This window comes from Maylandia zebra, linkage group LG3 (assembly GCF_041146795.1).
Source record: "Maylandia zebra isolate NMK-2024a linkage group LG3, Mzebra_GT3a, whole genome shotgun sequence".
In the NCBI taxonomy this organism is placed as follows: Eukaryota; Metazoa; Chordata; class Actinopteri; order Cichliformes; family Cichlidae; genus Maylandia; species Maylandia zebra.
The window spans coordinates 48,695,560-48,701,952 of record NC_135169.1 but is presented as its reverse complement, the minus strand read 5'-3'; the positions used below and the strand labels follow the sequence as shown (position 1 = coordinate 48,701,952).

The window sequence follows — 6,393 nt, the reverse complement described above, 5'->3', positions numbered from 1 at the left end:
GTCGCCAAAGTGCTTGCTCATAGGGGGTCATATTATTGTTGGGTTTTTCTCTGTATCTATGAAGCACCTTGAGGCGACTTTTGTTGTGATTTGGCGCTATATAAATAAAATTGAATTGAATTGAACTGAATTAAAGGTCAGTAGCATCTTTTACCTTCCAAAAAACATCTATTGTACAAGAGTTATAGGTCTAACACTGAGTGCTGGGCCATTTCCTCTAATATAACTTCTCTAATATCTCTGACAAACTACATAAAGACTCAAAACAGAACTCACAGAAGGAAGTAGTTGTTCTTTGTTTGGGTGTTTTTGTTGTTGTTTTTTACTTAAAGTGAGAGTTACTTGATATGTTGGCAGTAGCGAGTTCATCAACAGGCAAGCATTCAATAAAGCTCAACAAGTTCAGAGACCAGCAGACAGAGTAGCATTAACTAAGGTGTCCTCTAGCCAGTAGCTCAGGAAGTCTGTCCCAGCTGACAGTGGGCAACAGTAGAGGTGAAGTTTGGACAGGAAACCAGTTAATCATTAGCAATTTGTAAAAGCAGTGGTAGTTAAGAAGAAAAAGACAGAACTGGGCCAGAAAATTATTATTATTAAAGAGTCAAATATTTATTTTTAATTCCAAATGAAATTCCAATGATAGCTCAACCATAAGACTCTTAGTTGGTGCATCGAGGGAAAGCCAAACATTTACATACAGCTACAAATCAGTTGCATATATACTTTCAGAATCGACCAAATTATGTGTTATTTATTTTAAAAGTGTTATTTCACACAGTATGTAAGGAAGACTTGGCAACTCGTAAAGCTTAGAAGAAATGAAGAAGAGAGAAGAAAAAGTTTCACACACTTGTATTTTTGTGGTGTTTATTTTGGAGGATAACACATAACACAAAGCAAAGAGACATTACACAATCAAAGGACTTTTCAGTGGATTGCTTCAGGCTAATAACTAGCTTTGGATCAGTTGAGACAGAGTTGCACTAATTACAAAAGTCATAAAGGTACATTGGATATGATATTATCTGATAAAGCAGAACAAAATGAAATGATGAGCAGGCAGCTGGTTTAAAAAGTGCTCTCGTCCAGCGTTTTCATGATGCTATCGACCCAGGAGAGAGACGGATCCACACAGAGTGAACGACCTTTTTTGGTAACAAACCTGAAACAAAGAGAAATGCTGCTGTTATTATCGGTTCTTTTTTCTTTTTTAATAAAAAAGTACAAATAACAAAATTTTCCAAAGTTTTCTATTTCAAATGGAAAGTGGGAAGTTTAGCATGAAAAAATGTCCTTATTTACATAACTTTCAGTTCAGAAATGTAACTTTGCATCATGTGCATAATTTTAATTTTTAATTGTACAAATATGCTGTTACAATGGTCATACTGCGCATTTTTCTTTACAGTAATTTCAGCCATTGTGTTAAAAATTATGACAAGAAATAAACCCAGATTTCTTCACTTACATGGCACCAGGCTTTAGGCATCGGTGATCAGTCAGGTAATATGACTCCACAAGGTCTGCTCTAATTCTTCCTGGGTAAAACTTGAAGCAGCAGTTGTCTGGGCCATTTCCAGCTGAGTAAAGAGCATTAAGATCAGACAGTAAAAAAACATACTGACGGTCACGAGTGCTACCCCTCATCTTCCTAGTAAATACACACATGGTTTACATTTCAAAATCCACCTCGCCTTGTTCTCAAGTTTTTGCATTCCCAACACTTTTAGGAAAACTTCTGACCTTGAGTTCAAGGTCACCGGGATTTAGACTTGCCTGATATTTTTAGTATTGGTTTGAAAATCCTTCACAAGTTATATCGTTCACAAACTTGGCTGCTGTTGCTGCCTACCTGTCTGGCAGGGTAGCACCAAAATGATGAGGAAGATTAGGAACATTTCTTTGTATTAAAATTTTTCAAAAGTGTAAGGTTCTTTTTGTTTGGAAGGAAAAATAAGCACAGACAGAGGTGTCCAAAAAGTGATTTATTACACACACACAGCTTGTACAGTGTGGGAAGCCGGTCTTCGCCTTTCTGCTCTTTACAGAAAGCTTTATAGCCGTTATGACGTCAGAACAATTCCCAGAACTCCTCTGCTCAGAACAACAACCCTTTCCCAGGCTTGACACCAGATGTTTCCCATCATCGGTATTTGGAACATAAACAATTGTGTACACAAGTGTGCAGTTTTGTGAGATTGTAGGTCCAGGCCAACAAAGGTTCAAGTGTCCTTATCTGACTTACTGTGGACCGCCTGGAGCTACAGCCATGCTGGTGCTCTTGCATAATAGAATATTCTATCTGGAATGTGTTTTATTCTGCGTGCTCTGGAATAAATGATAAATGATACATGATAATTTTGATGATCAACTGATACTAAGTGATGCACACTAATGAAATAATGATGAAATAATGACAGTGTATGTAAATGATAACACAGTGACAGTAAAATAACATTCCTGAACCTGACAAAAGTGCTATATTTTAAAGGGAAGTTGGGGAAATTAACATGGAAATATGTCTTTATTTACATAATTTTAAGTTCAGAAATCTGAACTTTGAATAAAGCCAGCTTCAAAATTCTATCTCAATAAATATGTACTTTATTTTTTCAAACAACTGCCTTCTAGTGTGTGCAACATATGATGAAAGCAAAGTATCCAAACATGTAAAAACTGATCAGAATATGAAAACAAACAAGTTTTTTCATTTATTGATCACTTCCAGATCAGACAGAGGTGCAGTGGTGATGCAACCTGACCTTTTATTTTGTTTAGAACCGGCACTAAAGTAATGAAAATATTAATGATGTGAGGATTCTGAGCAATGTGCAATAATTGATTAGTGCTGGTACAAAAGAATTCACAAACTATTCATCCATATCGTGAAATCAGCACCCTTACTAGATCTCTTATGTCGAAAACTTTGGTAAGGAAAGTTCAGTTGCCGTTTCACTCTATCACAAGGATGTGCAGAGCGTCTGTGAGAAACCTTCTCTGACGGTGTGTTGACTCTTGGGAGCTTCACTACAGGAGAAGTAGTTGCCGTTGTCTCATCCAGGTCTTCTAAGGGTTGAAATACAGGACAAAACTATTTAGCTGTATACAAAGAAAATAATGCAAAAAAAAAAAAAAAAACCACCCCAAAAAACAACTTTCTTGTTTTTAACAATTCACAAAGATTCAGGTAGCTTTGGCTAGTGTTTTAATGATAATAAATCATTTTAAAAACTGCATTTTATATTCACATTCTTCATTTATGATGGGGAAAATATTTGTTAAAGCCAACTTAAAAATTCTACCACAATAAATATGTACTTATTTATATAAAAACTCAGTAGACAAACCTTCATAATATAACACATAAATGGGTATTTTATATAATTTCCCTCCAGCAGAATGTGTGAAGGTGCCACTTCAACACAGGCCTTCTGCTGGACTAACTCACTGTTACCAGGAAGATATTCTGCTTGGTTAGGAGCATTCAGTTGTTGTGTACCTCTAACATCAGGAGCTGCAGAGCTGCTGTGAGAAACTGTCTCTGAGGGTGTGGTGACTCCTGGGACCTTCAGCTCCACTACAGGAGAAGTAGTTGCCGTTGTCTCATCCAGGTCTTCTAAGGGTTGAAATACAAGACAGCAGTGTTTAATTGGGTGGACTTTCAAACATATACTAAAATGTCTAAAAACACTATAGGCCCTCCAACACATGGTATATTCCAGGAATGGTGACACCATTTTCTATAGAACTAAATAGTCAGTAGTTAGTGGTTTGGTACATGTTGATCTCCAGAGTCTTGAATGCTCTGGAGTCTAGAGCACTCTTGTGTAGAGTCTTAATTCTGGTTTGAGCAGGGATGAAAGCAGAAAGGAAGCTTACTTTTTAAGCTTGTGTTGGTGGAGTTGGTTTTATTATCAGGGATGTAGACTGCTGGTACACTTGATATCCAGTTTATGTCAGGTGGAGGCTGAATACAAAACCCTCTCAGCAGGATTTCCTCATCAGAGATGCTCGTGCTTCTTCTCTTCTCTGCACAAACACTGGAGATGAAAAGACATCACCTCAAAACGATCATTATATTTGAAATATGATATATTATAGGAGGAATAATTTTACATGAACATTTTCTATTTAAAACACCAAAAGCAAAGCTCTTACCTGGAACAAGATGCGGAGGTAAAAAGAAAGCAATCCACATGATGTTCATTAGAGCTACGATAACATGAGTCCACTGCATGTTTCTGTGTGCTGCTATAGTGCACCTGCACATGCACCTGGCACTGTGAGCACAGTAACAGATGGTGTGCAATAAAGACATGCTGAAGGATGCACAGCAGCCCTAAGATATTTTAAAATAACTTCATCTCTCTCTGCGGGTGTTTGTGGGTTTCTGATTGAGCAATTTCTCATTTAACCACAAAGAACCAACAGCACATGATCATCAGAGTGTCTGGTCTCCAGAGCACAAAATGTACCATCAGTGCTATTAACCAGCACTTGTACACAAATACACTCAATTCTTGAACATCACAGTGAGTTCACTGTTCTCAAGCTGCCTGAACATTCATTTGATCTATTGATATTGTTCATATGCGTGCTTCCCCATCCACAATGCGATGCCTTTTATCATCAGAATCAGAATCAGAATCAGAAAGGGTTTTATTGTCAAATGTTGAGCGGGTTTACAACATTAGGAAATTGCTGCGGTGCTTCAGTGCAAACATACGGTCATAAATTACGCTTAAATAGACATGAAAATAAAAATAAGATAAGAATTAAAAGTGCTACGTAGATAGATAGATATATACATGATATATACATGAGTGCAGGTGGTGATCAGTGCCAAACATGGAATGATGCAGTGAACACAGCGTAGGGTCATGTGTTAGTGGTGGGAACAGTCATACGGTTATTGTTCATGTGTTCAACAGCAGAAGGGAAGAAACTGTTCTTATGGCGAGAGGTTCTGGTGCGAATGGACCGGAGCCTCCTGCCTGAGGGGAGCAGGTCAAACAGACTGTGTCCAGGGTGAGAAGGGTCAGCTGAGATCCGAGCTGCACGCCCCAGTGTCCTGGAGGTGTACAGGTCCTGCAAAGATGGGAGTCTGCAGCCAATCACCTTCTCAGCAGAGCGCACAACACGCTGCAGTCTCTGTTTGTCCCTGATAGTGGCTCCAGCGTACCACACGGTGATGGAGGAGGTGAGGATGGACTCGATGATTGCCGTGTAGAATTGCATCATCGTCCGTGTTGGCAGGTTGAATTTCTTCAGCTGCCTCAGGAAGTACATCCTCTGCTGGGCTTTCTTAATGACGGAGGTGATGGTGGGCTCCCACTTCAGGTCCTGGGTGATGGTGGTACCCAGGAAGCGGAATGAGTCCACAGAGGTGATGGGGGTGTCAGTCAGGATGATGGGGGGTAGTGGAGCTCTGTGCTTCCTGAAGTCCACAATAATCTCCACTGTCTTCTGGGCATTCAGCACCAGGTTGTTGTGGCTGCACCAGGACACCAGACGTTCAACCTCCCTCCTGTAGGCAGACTCATCCCCGTCCGAGATGAGTCCAATAACGGTGGTGTCATCTGCAAACTTGATTAGTTTGACAGACTGGTGATCTTAGATCATAGGTGATAATTTTCTTCACTTATTGAATGTGATATGAAAAAAGTGTGATGATCCTCTGCTCTCTCATTGCTTTGAAATACAGTTTCCTACAAAATCATGTAAGGACACGCGATGATCATTTAACTGACAAAATAATAGATATATATATACAGTGGCTTGCAAAAGTATTCGGCCCCCTTGAACTTTTCCACATTTTGTCACATTACAGCCACAAACATGAATCAATTTTATTGACTGGCAGCTGTACTTGCAGCAAAAGGTGGTTCTACAAAGTATTGACTCAGGGGGCTGAATAATTACGCACACCCCACTTGTCAGTTATTTATTTGTAAAAAAAATGTTTGGAATCATGTATGATTTTCGTTCCACTTCTCACGTGTGCACCACTTTGTGTTGGTCTTTCACGTGGAATTCCAATAAAATTGATTCATGTTTGTGGCTGTAATGTGACAAAATGTGGAAAAGTTCAAGGGGGCCGAATACTTTTGCAAGCCACTGTATACAGCCCCATGAGAATGTAATGAAATTGAAAACAATATAAAGCCTGGATGTTGCTCATTAATACCCTCGAAAGTTCCCCAGTATGACAAACTTTAGCCTTTGTTTTGGTTGGAGTTCCGGTAAATATGCTGCTAACGCTTCTAGAAAGCCTTCCTGGAAGGTTTGAGTCTGGCCTCTGACTGCTATCGTCAGGCCAAACCACGGTCGCACTGCCATCTCTTGGTACAAAGATGTTACGACAGCTACAGTCCCGTTTAGAAACCAGATCTC

General features: G+C 39.4%; 1 long non-coding RNA gene across 1 annotated transcript; it reads right to left on the bottom strand.

Annotated features, from left to right (window-relative positions):
* Positions 1 to 850: 850 nt before the first annotated feature.
* Positions 851 to 2,005, bottom strand: LOC101482967 (uncharacterized). The gene is made up of 3 exons (XR_001167907.4): positions 1,853 to 2,005; positions 1,469 to 1,580; positions 851 to 1,162 (listed from the first exon to the last, which is right to left on the bottom strand). It is a non-coding gene; the product is annotated as an uncharacterized LOC101482967 (long non-coding RNA).
* Positions 2,006 to 6,393: the final 4,388 nt, after the last annotated feature.